Genomic DNA, 16,473 nt, shown 5'->3' with positions numbered 1-16,473 from the left:
TGGGTGGAGCTTCAGCCAGCCTGTACTAAGCTGTGTTCTCCACCACAGGGATTTAGTGTGCATTCCGCTGCTGTACTAGACTGTAATCTAGCACTGCCACGCTGTGCTTCCAGGTCGTATGTGGTGAATAGCAGCAGATGGCTAATTGTTCTGCAGGAACTGCAAGTAGGCGAGAGCATCCCTTTAAAGCCTGATCACTGTAAATGGTCAGGGGCAGCGCCCCCCTCCATGATTTGTTGATAGCTACTTCCTCATCAGCCTGAGTATGAGGGAGAAGGTATGGTATGCAGGACACAGAAACTGAACGCAGAGATGGGGACACGGGGACTCCGCACACAGGGAGACATCCGACACAGTATACCACACAAAGGCATGTGACACAGGGGGACACCAAACTTATGGATTGGGACACTGCCCACATGGAAAGGACACAGCGCACAGGGACAGAAACATGAGGACACCGCACAAATGGGTGGGACACGGGAACACCACAGACGTGGATGGGACACGGGAACACTGCACATAGGGACGAGCACACAGACAGGGACACCAGAGGAGACAGCGTGTCACGGGGGGGCAGCACCAGAGGAGACAGCGTGCCACAGGGGGGCAGCACCAGAGGACACAGCGTGCCACAGGGGGGCAGCACCAGAGGACACAGCGTGCCACAGGGGGGCAGCACCAGAGGACACAGCGTGCCACAGGGGGGCAGCACCAGAGGACACAGCGTGCCACAGGGGGACAGCACCAGAGGACACAGCGTGCCACAGGGGGACAGCACCAGAGGACACAGCGTGCCACAGGGGGACAGCACCAGAGGACACAGCGTGCCACAGGGGGACAGCACCAGAGGACACAGCGTGCCACAGGGGGACAGCACCAGAGGACACAGCGTGCCACAGGGGGACAGCACCAGAGGACACAGCGTGCCACAGGGGGACAGCACCAGAGGACACAGCGTGCCACAGGGGGACAGCACCAGAGGACACAGCGTGCCACAGGGGGACAGCACCAGAGGACACAGCGTGCCACAGGGGGACAGCACCAGAGGACACAGCGTGCCACAGGGGGACAGCACCAGAGGACACAGCGTGCCACAGGGGGACAGCACCAGAGGACACAGCGTGCCACAGGGGGACAGCACCAGAGGACACAGCGTGCCACAGGGGGACAGCACCAGAGGACACAGCGTGCCACAGGGGGACAGCACCAGAGGACACAGCGTGCCACAGGGGGACAGCACCAGAGGACACAGCGTGCCACAGGGGGACAGCACCAGAGGACACAGCGTGCCACAGGGGGACAGCACCAGAGGACACAGCGTGCCACAGGGGGACAGCACCAGAGGACACAGCGTGCCACAGGGGGACAGCACCAGAGGACACAGCGTGCCACAGGGGGACAGCACCAGAGGACACAGCGTGCCACAGGGGGACAGCACCAGAGGACACAGCGTGCCACAGGGGGACAGCACCAGAGGACACAGCGTGCCACAGGGGGACAGCACCAGAGGACACAGCGTGCCACAGGGGGACAGCACCAGAGGACACAGCGTGCCACAGGGGGACAGCACCAGAGGACACAGCGTGCCACAGGGGGACAGCACCAGAGGACACAGCGTGCCACAGGGGGACAGCACCAGAGGACACAGCGTGCCACAGGGGGACAGCACCAGAGGACACAGCGTGCCACAGGGGGACAGCACCAGAGGACACAGCGTGCCACAGGGGGACAGCACCAGAGGACACAGCGTGCCACAGGGGGACAGCACCAGAGGACACAGCGTGCCACAGGGGGACAGCACCAGAGGACACAGCGTGCCACAGGGGGACAGCACCAGAGGACACAGCGTGCCACAGGGGGACAGCACCAGAGGACACAGCGTGCCACAGGGGGACAGCACCAGAGGACACAGCGTGCCACAGGGGGACAGCACCAGAGGACACAGCGTGCCACAGGGGGACAGCACCAGAGGACACAGCGTGCCACAGGGGGACAGCACCAGAGGACACAGCGTGCCACAGGGGGACAGCACCAGAGGACACAGCGTGCCACAGGGGGACAGCACCAGAGGACACAGCGTGCCACAGGGGGACAGCACCAGAGGACACAGCGTGCCACAGGGGGACAGCACCAGAGGACACAGCGTGCCACAGGGGGACAGCACCAGAGGACACAGCGTGCCACAGGGGGACAGCACCAGAGGACACAGCGTGCCACAGGGGGACAGCACCAGAGGACACAGCGTGCCACAGGGGGACAGCACCAGAGGACACAGCGTGCCACAGAGGGACAGCACCAGAGGACACAGCGTGCCACAGAGGGACAGCACCAGAGGACACAGCGTGCCACAGGGGGACAGCACCAGAGGACACAGCGTGCCACAGGGGGACAGCACCAGAGGACACAGCGTGCCACAGGGGGACAGCACCAGAGGACACAGCGTGCCACAGGGGGACAGCACCAGAGGACACAGCGTGCCACAGGGGGACAGCACCAGAGGACACAGCGTGCCACAGGGGGACAGCACCAGAGGACACAGCGTGCCACAGGGGGACAGCACCAGAGGACACAGCGTGCCACAGGGGGACAGCACCAGAGGACACAGCGTGTCACAGGGGGACAGCACCAGAGGACACAGCGTGTCACAGGGGGACAGCACCAGAGGACACAGCGTGTCACAGGGGGACAGCACCAGAGGACACAGCGTGTCACAGGGGGACAGCACCAGAGGACACAGCGTGTCACAGGGGGACAGCACCAGAGGACACAGCGTGTCACAGGGGGACAGCACCAGAGGACACAGCATGTCACAGGGGGACAGCACCAGAGAACACAGCGTGTCACAGGGGGACAGCACCAGAGGACACAGCATGTCACAGGGGGACACCACCAGAGGACACAGCATGTCACAGGGGGACACCAGAGGACACAGGGCGACACAAGGACACAGGGGGACACCAGAGGACAAGAAGGCAGAGGAGGACACGAGGCACAAGGGAAACATAATGGGGGGCGGGGTTAAGAAGACACCCCTGTACTATAGACGCACAAGGTTTAGAATAATTTTTCCCTGGTTTTTGTCCTCTAAACCAAGGTGCGTCTTATAGTCTGAAAAATACGTTATTTATGAAATGATGGGCTTGTAATTAGTGATGGACGCAAAACTGAAAAAATGCACCTATATTTCCAAATAAAATATTGACAGCATACATTGTACTAGTGAAATAATTTAAACGTTTTATCAACCGGGACAATGGGCAAACAATATGTGTGGGTTTTAATTACGGTAGCATGTATTTTTAAACTACACTGGCCAAAAAACGGAGAAACTTTTTTTTTATTTTTTTATTTTTCCTGTTAAAATGCATTTAGAATAAAATAATTTTTTCCCAAAATGCAGGGCTGTGGAGTTGGTACAAAAATCATTGACTCCAATTACTTAGTTTATGAAACCACCGACTCTAGGTACCCAAAATGGCTCAGACTCCTCAACTCCAACTCCTTAATCTAATACTTACCACAACAGCGTGTAATACGCATTATTTCAAATTTTTTGGCCAATATAGCTTTAAAATACATTCTATCGTAACTAAAACCCACATTTTATTTGCCCATTTGTCCCTGTTATTACAACAATTAAAGATGTCCCTAGTACAATGTATGGTGTCAAAATTTTATTTGGAAATAAAGGTGCATTTTTTCAGTTTTGCATCCATCACCATTTACAAGCCCATATAATCAAAATTAAAGGGAACCTAAACTGAGAAGGATATGGATTTTTTCTATTTAAAATACCAGTTGCCTGACTCCTCCTGCTGATCCTGTGTCTCTAATACTGTTAGCCACAGCCCCTGAACAAGCATACAGATCAGGTGCTCTGACTGAAGTCAGACTGGATTAGCTGCATGCTTGTTTCAGGTGTGTGATTCAGCCACTACTGCGGCTAAAAAGATCAGCAGGGCTGCCAGGCAACTGGCGTGGTTTAAAAGAAAACATCCACATCCTTCTCAGTTAAAGAGTAACTGTTAGGCAACAAAAGCAAATTTAACCTTTTGCCGATCGGCAGCCCCAGGGACCGCCTAACGCCGATTGGCGTTAAGTCCTGGGGCTGTAATTTGCATGAGATCGAGCGCACCTCTCCTGCTTGGGGGGGGGGGGGGGGGGCGGAGCTCCGCCCCGCCTTTAGTCTCCAAGCGGCTATTGCCGCTCGGGAGACTGTTAGACGGCGATTACCGTCTATTTACATGGTGCAGCGCTGCGATCAGCAGCAGCGCTGCACTGGGGACAGCCGTGTGACACGACTGTCCCCCTGGGGGACAAGAGAGCGATCGTCTCTCATAGGCAGAAGCCTATGACAGCCGATCGCCATAATTGGCTGGCTGTGGGGAGGGAGGGAGGGTTGACATTTAAAGAAACGGGGGAATTTTTAATAAAGAAAGAAAACAATATTTATAAAATAAAAAAATAAACATGGGGGGGAGCGATCAGACCCCACCAACAGAGAGCTCTGTTGGTGGGGAGAAAAGGAGGGGGGAAATCACTTGTGTGCTGTGTTGTGCGGCCCTGCAGCTTAACCTTAAAGCTGCAGTGGCCCATTTTACTAAAAATTGCCTTGTCACTAGGGGGGTTTAGCACTGCAGTCCTCAAGAGGTTAAGTCTTTGCGCAAAAGGTGGATCAGCGCATCACCAGGCCGCCTCCGAATGGCCTACAATCAGAGGTGCGCTGAGCCCCCCCAGAAACTGCAAACGCACCTTGAACCCAAACAGAAGCTCTGCATATACACCAAAAGCAAGGCTGCTAAGTGGGAGCAGCTGACCAAAAATGAAGTAAATTAGTACATGGCAAGGAAATAAACAGCGCTACTTAAAAACAGATAAGTGCCTACCTGCAAGAGAGCGCAAGCCTCACTTGTGGGATAAAATACACACCTAGCATACACATGACCTGTCTACCACTGGAGGATGTTGGTTTCCTGTAACAGCTTGCATGAAATTTGTTAGCTACTCGTCCCTCCCACTGCGGAGAAGTCACCCCCTATGGGAGGGGACCTAACACTAACTAAATCCTAACCTATGCATCTGCATAGCCTGGGTGTGCTACCAAGTAAAATCGAAAATTGCGCAAAAAGTGGATCAGCGCATCACCAGGCATGCAAGCTGTTACAGGAAACCAACATCCTCCAGTGGTAGACAGGTTATGTGTATGCTAGGTGTGTATTTTATCCCACAAGTGGGGCTTGCGCTCTCTTGCAGGTAGGCACTTGTCTGTTTTTAAGTAGCGCTGTTCATTTCTTTGCTATTTACAAATGTAAGCCTTTGTTCCCCTGTGTTAAACAGTTTGGCAGGTAGCAAAAAAGACAGTATTGAATTTAAAAATCTTTCTTACTTTGTGGGCTGAATAGGAATCCTCTTTTCCCCCATGCTCCCAAGGAGGCCGCATAACAGATGTAGCAGAGCATCCTGGGAGGATTTTTTTCTATCTACTGCCCTCCCTGGTCCTCCCCTTCATTACCCTATGCCTCCCTGATTATTTACTGCAGCCCGATTGGCTGCTTCCTCTATCCCTCCCGGCTCCGCTGACAAAGCTGTGAGGTACTAAAAGGCCGTGATGTCCGCCAGCGGCACCCCCCATTATTGTAATGGTTTTATTTTTTTATGCAAAATTTTTATTTTGGGTAATTATGGGATAGTGTGGAAGGCAAGATGTCAATTTTAAATGTAAGTCTTTTATCAAAATAAAATGTATTTAGGTGTAATTTTATTTGGCCACAAGATGTCCTTGTGCATTATTCTGTTATGGTTCAATAAATACGCTAACAGGAAGTAATGCATGGACGTGTTACTTCATTAGTTACAATGATCGCGCCATCTCATTGATGCCAGCGATCACTGACACGGTGACCGACATTGACCTCCTGAGCGTTACGCCGCTCAGGAGGTTTTTCTAGCCAGATACCGCCCCCCCCCCCCCCCCCTACAAAACTATTTTATGTGGCTGAATAAGATGTTAGCTAGCACTAGGCTAGCATAAGTGTGCAACCCCCCTCCTGCTTATACATTACCCAGCCTGGTTCCAGTGATCGGCGCAGCCTCCCCGCACAGCTCCGGTCTGCTCTATGGGGAGGATCGCACATGTCATGCGCAGTCCCGATCCTCCCCTTAGAGAAGACCGGAGCTGTGCGGGGAGGCTGCACCGATCACTGGAACCAGGCTGGGTAATGTATAAGCGGCTGGATTGGGGGCAATTGGGGGGTTGTGCACAAGTACACCAAGTTTAAAAGGGGGGAGGGGAAGTCGACTCCTGAGGCCAGCAAAACCTTTTAAGCGGCATGATCAACAGTGTCGGGCATACCACTCAGGAGGTTAATAAATGGAAACGGCGTTCCCAATCATTCATCTCCCCTCCGATGTTCAGTGGCGAGAATGTGCGCAGGAGCGAGCGTCAGCTTCAATAGACAAATATCTATGTCCCTGGGTGGGAACTGAAGTCCTTCAGGACGTAGACGTACTGTCTGAAACCACTTAAGTGGTTAGTCATGAAACAAATTAGTGTAGGAAATGCAAAATACTTACATAGTAAATCAGGGACGCTACAGAAACTATGAATCCTACGACTCCCAAGACAGCACCCGCCACTGAAAAGAAAGTAAAAACCATCAGCACCAGTAGGGAGGCAATTTAGTTAAATAGAAAGCTTGCTTAAGGTACGCCTGAAACTAAAGGATATGGAGGGGGCTATATTTCCCTTTAAACAATGCACATTGTCTGGCAGGCAAGCTAAACATCTGCCACCAACGACCAAAAAGATCAATGGTACTGCCAGGTAACTGGTATTGTTTAAAAGGAAACAAATACAGCAGCCTCAATTGCCCCTCTCAGATAAGGTGTACTATAAGAGCCTCTAAGAACAGAGCAAAACAAATGTGCGCTCTGCACAGGGCAGAAATACATTTGGCAAAGATCAAAGATTACATTTCACCTGAAGAGGCCAATATAAACTGTAATGGTGCCCATCCATGGTACAATAAAAACGTTAGATTTTACCGTTTGTTCGACCAAAACAATCAAATCAAATGAAAGTAAAAAAAACAAAAAACAAAAACAACACATGAACGATGTTCCAATTTGTTCTATAAAAATCTGATCGTACATGTTGGTAAAAACTTTATATTCGATCTAATGGCATAATTAAACAAAATTGTCTAATTAAAAAAATTAAAAAAATATTGTACCATGTATGGGCACCATACGGGCTCAGACACACTATAAGCACTTTCCGGAAAGTTTGCGGTTGATTAGCTTTTTAAAAATTGCTCCCATTCACTTGCATTAAAATAGTGGTAAAAACTGCAGTGATTGCGTACGTTTTTACACATATGCAATTGCAGCAATTTTTTACGCAAGTGAATGGGAGCGATTTTCAAAAAGCGAATCAATTGCAAGCGTTGGGAAACGTGTTTATAGTGTGTCTGAGCCCTAAAGCATGGTGGTGAAGGCTTTATGGTGATGTGAATTTTTATGATAGAATTCACGATGGCAGATACTGCATTTAATTGAATCTGCATCAACCTGGAGTTACTGGCATCTCGTTTAAGGGAGCCCGAAGTGAAATTTAAAACAAAAAACAGTTACTCACCTAAGGAGAGGGAAGGCAAAGGGTCCTAATAAGACTTCCAGATTTCCTCACGGTCCGCGCGTTCCAGGGCAGAATCTGCTCTCCGCCACTGCCTGAGGCTTCGGAAGTCTTTGGGAGCCTGAGTGCTCCCAAAGCGTGCTGCTCCGTGCTGCACATGTGTGAGCATGCTGTCTTGCACATGCATAGTATAGAGCCACCTGTCTTCGAGAGCACTCAGGCTCCCGAATACTCCCGTGGCTGGAGATTTGAACCAAGGATCGAGTGTTGGAACGCGGGGACCGTGAAGAGAATGCTCATTAGGACCCAGATGCTTCCCTCTCCTTAAAAAAAAAAAAAAGTGTACCAGAGCCGTAAAACAAGATTTGATACTCACCGCAGCTTCCTCCTGCAGCATAAACACGCGAGTCCTACGTCGTCGTCCCGCAGTCTACCCTTCAGCCCCGGTAATAGGCCAGTCTGGGTCTTCAGTGCATGCGCAGTAGACCCGGACCGACGCGACTGAGCCAGTTCCAGGGCATCAGTACACATGCCTGCTCCCAGTTTTTTTACATTTATATTTTTGCAGAGTTATCCTTTAATTTAAACCCCTTGCCAAATACATTTGAGGGTCTAGTTATGTAGATGGGGTCATTCTGGGGATATCGAGGGGTCTTGCACCACTATCAATGAAGTATAGTGCAAAAATTCTGCTTCAGATTTTCAGTCCATGGTAATGCACTCAGTCGATTGTGGGCCCCCCAGTTCTCTAACAATAGGACTGAGACATTGGTATTTGGGACCGCCCATTCACTGGAGAAGTTGTTTTAGGAAACGTTTTAGGGTGTATTTTGTGGCCTCCAAACAGCATATGTACATCATGTGCTTTCAAATTAGCATGTTTGCACCCCAAAAATTACTTTTTACCACATTTTTCCAAACAAAATTGAGAAAGACAAGAGGGTCAAATCTCGAATTATACCCCTTGTAAAAACATGGGGAAGGGGGGGGGGGGGGGGGGGGGGGAGTGTTGTCTAGTTGGGGCCATTTTGGGAGATATTCAATGGTCTTGTACCTTTAGCCCTGCTATAAATGAAGTATGGTGCTAGAAACCGAAAACCCAAATACATACAATTTTTCCTGAGACATCCAATAATACCAAATTGGAAATTAATATACAAATTTGGTGTCTCTACACCAGGGGTGCCCACATTTTTTCGGCTCGCGAGCTACTTTAAAATTTGCCGAGTCCAGGAGATCTACCAACCTTTAGGTAGCTAGGTATACGTGCCTGCAGTATAGGTACATGGGTATAGGTGCCTGAAGTATAGATAGCTAGGTATATCTGCCTTCAGTATAGGTAGCCAGGTATAGTATAGTTAGGTATAGGTGCCTTCAGTACAGTTAGCCAGGTATAGTGTAGTTAGGTGTAGGTGCCTTCAGTATAGTGTAGTTAGGTGTAGGTGCCTTCAGTATAGTTAGCCAGGTATAGTGTAGTTAGGTATAGGTGCCTTCAGTACAGTTAGCCAGGTATAGTGTAGTTAGGTGTAGGTGCCTTCAGTATAGTTAGCCAGGTATAGTGTAGTTAGGTGTAGGTGCCTTCAGTATAGTTAGCCAGGTATAGTGTAGTTAGGTGTAGGGGCCTTCAGTATAGTTAGCCAGATATAGTGTAGTTAGGTGTAGGTGCCTTCAGGACAGTTAGCCAGGTATAGTATAGTTAGGTGTAGGGGCCTTCAGTATAGTTAGCCAGGTATAGTGTATTTAGGTGTCGGTGCCTTCATTATAGTTAGCCAGGTATAGTGTAGTTAGGTGTGGGTGCCTTCAGTATAGTTAGCCAGGTATAGTGTAGTTAGGTGTAGGAGCCTTCAGGATAGTTAGCCAGGTATAGTGTAGTTAGGTGTCGGTGCCTTCATTATAGTTAGCCAGGTATAGTGTAGTTAGGTGTAGGGGCCTTCAGGATAGTTAGCCAGGTATAGTGTAGTTAGGTGTGGGTGCCTTCAGTATAGTTAGCCAGGTATAGTGTAGTTAGGTATAGGTGCCTTCAGTACACTTAGCCAGGTATAGTGTAGTTAGGTGTAGGTGCCTTCAGTATAGTTAGCCAGGTATAGTGTAGTTAGGTGTAGGGGCCTTCAGGATAGTTAGCCAGGTATAGTGTAGTTAGGTGTGGTGCCTTCAGGATAGTTAGCCAGGTATAGTGTAGTTAGGTATAGGTGCCTTCAGTACAGTTAGCCAGGTATAGTGTAGTTAGGTGTAGGTGCCTTCAGTATAGTTAGCCAGGTATAGTGTAGTTAGGTGTAGGTGCCTTCAGTATAGTTAGCCAGGTATAGTGTAGTTAGGTGTAGGGGCCTTCAGTATAGTTAGCCAGATATAGTGTAGTTAGGTGTAGGTGCCTTCAGGACAGTTAGCCAGGTATAGTATAGTTAGGTGTAGGGGCCTTCAGTATAGTTAGCCAGGTATAGTGTATTTAGGTGTCGGTGCCTTCATTATAGTTAGCCAGGTATAGTGTAGTTAGGTGTGGGTGCCTTCAGTATAGTTAGCCAGGTATAGTGTAGTTAGGTGTAGGAGCCTTCAGGATAGTTAGCCAGGTATAGTGTAGTTAGGTGTCGGTGCCTTCATTATAGTTAGCCAGGTATAGTGTAGTTAGGTGTAGGGGCCTTCAGGATAGTTAGCCAGGTATAGTGTAGTTAGGTGTGGGTGCCTTCAGTATAGTTAGCCAGGTATAGTGTAGTTAGGTGTGGGTGCCTTCAGTATAGTTAGCCAGGTTATAGTGTAGTTAGGTGTAGGTGGCTTCAGTATAGTTAGCCAGGTATAGTGTAGTTAGGTGTAGGTGCCTTCAGTATAGTTAGCCAGGTATAGTGTAGTTAGGTGTAGGTGGCTTCAGTACAGATAGCCAGGTATAGTGTAGTTAGGTGTAGGTGGCTTCAGTATAGTTAGCCAGGTATAGTGTAGTTAGGTGTAGGTGCCTTCAGTATAGTTAGCCAGGTATAGTGTAGTTAGGTGTAGGTGGCTTCAGTACAGTTAGCCAGGTATAGTGTAGTTAGGGTGTAGGTGGCTTCAGGACAGTTAGCCAGGTATAGTGTAGTTAGGTGTGGGTGCCTTCAGTATAGTTAGCCAGGTATAGAGTAGTTAGGTGTAGGTGCCTTCAGTACAGTTAGCCAGGTATAGTGTAGTTAGGTGTAGGTGGCTTCAGTACAGTTAGTCAGGTATAGTGTAGTTAGGTGTAGGCGGCTTCAGGATAGTTAGCCAGGTATAGTGTAGTTAGGTGTAGGGGCCTTCAGTATAGTGAGCCAGGTATAGTGTAGTTAGGTGTGGGTGCCTTCAGTATAGTTAGCCAGGTATAGTGTAGTTAGGTGTAGGTGCCTTCAGTATAGTTAGCCAGGTATAGTGTAGTTAGGTGTGGATGCCTTCAGTATAGTTAGCCAGGTATAGTGTAGTTAGGTGTGGGTGCCTTCAGTATAGTTAGCCAGGTATAGTATAGTTAGGTGTGGGTGCCTTCAGGATAGTGAGCCAGGTATAGAGTAGTTAGGTGTGGGTGCCTTCAGTATAGGTAGCCAGGTATAGTGTAGTTAGGTGTGGGTGCCTTCAGTATAGTTAGCCAGGTATAGTGTAGTTAGGTGTGGGTGCCTTCAGTATCGTTAGCCATAGTGTAGTTAGGAGTGGGTGCCTTCAGTATCGTTAGCCATAGTGTAGTTAGGAGTGGGTGCCTTCAGTATCGTTAGCCAGGTATAGTGTAGTTAGGTATGGGTGCCTTCAGTATAGTTAGCCAGGTATAGTGTAGTTAGGTGTGGATGCCTTCAGTATAGTTAGCCAGGTATAGTGTAGTTAGGTGTAGGTGCCTTCAGTACAGTTAGCCAGGTATAGTGTAGTTAGGTGTAGGTGGCTTCAGTATAGTTAGCCAGGTACAGTGTAGTTAGGTGTAGGTGTCTTCAGGATAGTTAGCCAGGTATAGTGTAGTTAGGTGTAGGTGGCTTCAGTACAGATAGCCAGGTATAGTGTAGTTAGGTGTAGGTGGCTTCAGTACAGATAGCCAGGTATAGTGTAGTTAGGTGTAGGTGGCTTCAGTATAGTTAGCCAGGTACAGTGTAGTTAGGTGTAGGTGTCTTCAGGATAGTTAGCCAGGTATAGTGTAGTTAGGTGTGGGTGCCTTCAGTATCGTTAGCCAGGTATAGTGTAGTTAGGTGTGGATGCCTTCAGTATAGTTAGCCAGGTATAGTGTAGTTAGGTGTAGGTGCCTTCAGTATAGTTAGCCAGGTATAGTGTAGTTAGGTGTGGGTGCCTTCAATATAGTTAGCCAGGTATAGTGTAGTTAGGTGTGGGTGCCTTCAGTATAGTTAGCCAGGTATAGTGTAGTTAGGTGTAGGTGCCTTCAGGATAGTTAGCCAGGTATAGTGTAGTTAGGTGTGGGTGCCTTCAGTATAGTTAGCCAGGTATAGTGTAGTTAGGTGTAGGAGCCTTCAGTATAGTTAGCCAGGTATAGTGTAGTTAGGTGTAGGCGCCTTCAGTATAGTTAGCCAGGTATAGTGTAGTTAGGTGTGGATGCCTTCAGTATAGTTAGCCAGGTATAGAGTAGTTAGGTGTAGGGGCCTTCAGTATAGTTAGCCAGGTATAGTGTAGTTAGGTGTGGGTGCCTTCAGTATAGTTAGCCAGGTATAGTGTAGTTAGGTGTAGGTGCCTTCAGTACAGTTAGCCAGGTATAGTGTAGTTAGGTGTAGGGGCCTTCAGTATAGTTAGCCAGGTATAGTGTAGTTAGGTGTGGGTGCCTTCAGTATAGTTAGCCAGGTATAGTGTAGTTAGGTGTAGGGGCCTTCAGTATAGTTAGCCAGGTATAGTGTAGTTAGGTATGGGTGCCTTCAGTATAGTTAGCCAGGTATAGTGTAGTTAGGTGTAGGAGCCTTCAGGATAGTTAGCCAGGTATAGTGTAGTTAGGGGCAGGGACCTTCAGTATAGTTAGCCAGGTATAGTGTAGTTAGGTATGGGTGCCTTCAGTATAGTTAGCCAGGTATAGTGTAGTTAGGTGTGGATGCCTTCAGTATAGTTAGCCAGGTATAGTGTAGTTAGGTGTAGGGGCCTTCAGTATAGTTAGCCAGGTATAGTGTAGTTAGGTGTGGGTGCCTTCAGTACAGTTAGCCAGGTATAGTGTAGTTAGGTGCAGGAACCTTCAGTATAGTTAGCCAGGTATAGTGTAGTTAGGTGTAGGTGGCTTCAGTATAGTTAGCCAGGTATAGTGTAGTTAGGTGTAGGTGCCTTCAGTATAGTTAGCCAGGTATAGTGTAGATAGGTGTAGGTGCCTTCAGTATAGTTAGCCAGGTATAGTGTAGTTAGGTGTAGGTGCCTTCAGTACAGTTAGCCAGGTATAGTGTAGTTAGGTGTAGGGGCCTTCAGTATAGTTAGCCAGGTATAGTGTAGGCAGGCGTAGGTGCCACTTACCTCCCTCCAGTTCCAGCGGCGGTGTCAGGGGCTCCTCCTGGTCTCCCCTCCTTTGGCCGCGCTGGCTAGCGTGCAGATTGGCGGCTGAATGGCGGGCGTCCTCCTCTCCCGCTGTACCACCTCTCTCCTCCTCTGCCTCTTCCAATTGGCCAGCAGCAGAATCGGATAGCTGCCGGCCGCAAAATTTAACAGGGACACGGCCGAAATCTACCAAATAGGCGGTCGCGATCTACCGGTAGATCGCGACCGACCTATTGGGCACCCCTGCTCTACATAAAAGACATTGAAAAAAATAGTTTTAGGAAAAAAAAATACATCTTTAACTCGTCTTTTAACCATTTAATGACAATCGCAGGTATTAAACCGTCAACTATAACGGGAGTGTGCACCATCTTGCGGCCAAAAAGTATATTACACATACAGGCGCATACATACTATGCACATACACAATATTAATAAAATAAATAAACTACACTTTCAACCCCCCCCCCCCCCCCCCAAAAAAAAAACAACACTTAAGAAAAAAAAATCAGCTTAAAATAAATAAATAGTTGCCTTAAATGGATACTGTAGGGGGGGGGGGGGGGGGGGGGGGGGGGTCGGGGGAAAATGAGTTGAACTTACCCGGGGCTTCTAATGGTCCCCCGCAGACATCCTGTGTTGGCACAGCCACTCACCGATGCTCCGGCCCCGCCTCCAGTTCACTTCTGGAATTTCTGACTTTAAAGTCAGAAAACCACTGCGCCTGCGTTGCCATGTCCTCACTCCCGCTGATGTCACCAGGAGTGTACTGCGCAGACACAGGCCATACTGGGCCTGTGCTGTGCGCTCTTGGTGACATCAGCGGGATCGAGGACACGGCAACGCAGGCGCAGTGGTTTTCTGACTTCAAAGTCAGAAATTCCAGAAGTGAACTGGAGGCGGGGCCGGAGCATCGGTTAGTGGCTGCGCCAACACAGGATGTCTGCGGGGGACCATTAGAAGCCCCGAGTAAGTTCAACTAATTTTCCCCCGACCCCCCTACAGTATCCCTTTAAAGTGAACCTAAAGTCAGACAGAAAAAAGGAGTTTAACTCACCTGGGGCTTCCCTCAGCCCCCTGAAGCTGATCGGTGCCCACGCTGACTCCATCAGATGTCCCTGGACCTGCCGGCGGTGACTTCTGGTTTCGCCGTCACCGGCCGACAGGCTGGGAACGCGTGTGATCCTTCGCGTTCCCAGCCAGAATAGCGCCCCCTATGCTGCTATTGCGGCCTCCCTATGCTGCAATAGCAGCATAGGGGGCGCTATTCTGGCTGGGAACGTGAAGAATCACTCGTGTTCCCAGTCTGTCGGTCGGTGACGGCGAAACCGGAAGTCGCCGCCGGCCGGTCCAGGGACATCTGATGGAGTCAGCGTGGGCACCGATCAGCTTCAGGGGGCTGAGGGAAGCCCCAGGTGAGTTAAACTCATTTTTTCTGTCTGACTTTAGGTTCACTTTAACCTCTTGAGGACCATGGTGGTAAACCCCCCTTGTGACCAGCCTAATTTTACAATAATTGGCCACTGCAGCTTTAAGGCCAAGCTGCAGGGCCGTATAGCTCTGCACACAAGTGATCTCCCCCCCCTTTTCTCCCCACCAACAGAGCTCTCTGTTGGTGAGGTCTGATCGCCCCCCCCGTGTTTATTTTTTTTTTTTATAAATATTTGTTTGTTTGTTTTAATATTTTTTGCCATTTTCTTTTTTTTTTCTAAATCCCCTCCCTCCCCCCAGCCGGCCAATCACGGCGATCGGCTGTCATAGGCTTCTGCCTATGAGAGCCGATCGCTCTCTTGTCCCCCATGGGGACAGCCGTGTCACACGGCTGTCCCCAGTGCAGCGCTGCTGCTGATCGCAGCGCTGCACATGTAAATACACGGCGGTTTCGCCGTGTAACAGTCTCCCGAGCGGCGACTGAAGGCGGAGCTCAGCTCCACCCACCAAGCGGGAGATCGCGCGCACCGTGCGCGCGATCTCCCGTAAACTGCTGCCCCAGGACTTTCCGCCAATTGGCGTTAGCTGGTCCTGGGGCTGCCGCCGCGGCCACGCCTACTGGCGTGACGCGGGCGGCAAGCGGTTAAGGACTCAGCTTTTTTAATCTATATTTTATGAGGGAAAATTAATTTTACTTTACTACATAGGGGCTTGTAATTATGGACCAGACAAAAAAACAAAACAGAAAAACAACACCTATATTTCAAAGTAATATATTGTCGCCATACATTGTGATAGGGACATAATTTAAACTGTTTAATAATCGGGACAACTGGGCAAATAAAATGTGTCGGTTTTATCCACAGGAGAATGTTTAATTTTAAAACTATCATGGCTGAAAACTGAGAAAATAATTTTTTCCCATTATTTTGGTATTTTTCCAATTAAAACGCATTTAGAATAAAAAAATTCTTAGCAAAATGTACTACCCACAGAAAGCCTAATTGGTGGCGAAGAAAAAGAGGTATAGATCATTTTCTTGTGGTAAGTAGTAATAAAATTATTAGGGAATAAAAGGGACAGGTGACAGGTGAAAATTGTTCTCGTCCGTCAGGGTAAAAACCCTTGGGGGTGAACTGGTTAAAATACTTTTGTGGCGTCAAAGTGAAAAAACTTTTTTTTTTTTTTTCAAAATGTGTTTATTGTTTTGTTGTAATGTGTGGGATTAAATGTTTAATATTAGAATGAAGCCCTATTTGTTCTGAAAAAAAAAAAAAAAAAAAAAAACAATACCAAGATTGTCTATTTATGAAAAAGTCAGTGTTCTGCGCAGGCTCTTTTAGCTGGGTGCTCCACCCGGCTAGTTTTGGTGAGCACCCGGGCTGTCATCGGCTCGCCTCCTCCTCTGCTGTAAGCAGAATTGTGCAGAGAAGCACCGGCCCTGCATTCTCTCATCTCACCCCACCCGGCTACTTTTTCATACCACCCGGCTGGAAAAAAATTCTGGGGAGAACACTGAAAGTACAGAAGAATTATAAGCTGTGGAAATGTAACACACCCAAAGGCAAAAAAAAATGCTCCGGTACCGAGATCTGCTTTCACTGAAGGTACAAAGTGGTTAATGAACATACCAAAAAGGGAGTGGTTGCAAAATGCTGTAGGACACGAAACACGGGAACCTGAAAAACAAAAAGGAAAAAAAAAGGAAAAATATAAAAAGCAACTAATAAGAGAAACGTGCTACTAAATCTACCTATGAACATAAGCCTAATGCAATTACAGAACGATGCAGTTTATAAGATTCCTATTATGCCAGTCTTTCAGTAAGCGATCATCAGATCCAGAAGGGGCCGAGACGCAGCTAGAATGAGCATTAAGCCTCATACACACTGTACAATTTTCCATCAGATCGACCAATGATCTGATAAGAAAATGTAGACGTCCAAATTGTTCTCAAACGTTTTTTCATTGATAAGTAC

At 48.6% G+C, this 16,473-nt stretch overlaps 1 long non-coding RNA gene across 1 annotated transcript in view; it reads right to left on the bottom strand.

Moving 5' to 3' along the window:
- LOC137528576 (uncharacterized) overlaps positions 1 to 16,175 on the bottom strand; it is a 54,046-nt gene extending 37,871 nt beyond the window's left edge. Inside the window, exons 1-2 of the long non-coding RNA XR_011023427.1 lie at positions 16,126 to 16,175; positions 6,577 to 6,638 (exon numbers count right to left, since the gene is read on the bottom strand). This is a non-coding gene — a long non-coding RNA (uncharacterized lncRNA). The remainder of the gene's footprint in view (positions 1 to 6,576; positions 6,639 to 16,125) is intronic.
- Between the last annotated feature and the right edge of the window lie 298 nt (positions 16,176 to 16,473).

This window comes from Hyperolius riggenbachi, chromosome 8 (assembly GCF_040937935.1).
Source record: "Hyperolius riggenbachi isolate aHypRig1 chromosome 8, aHypRig1.pri, whole genome shotgun sequence".
Lineage (NCBI taxonomy): Eukaryota > Metazoa > Chordata > Amphibia > Anura > Hyperoliidae > Hyperolius > Hyperolius riggenbachi.
Note: the sequence above shows the minus strand (reverse complement) of the source record. Positions and strands in the feature narration are given on the sequence as shown.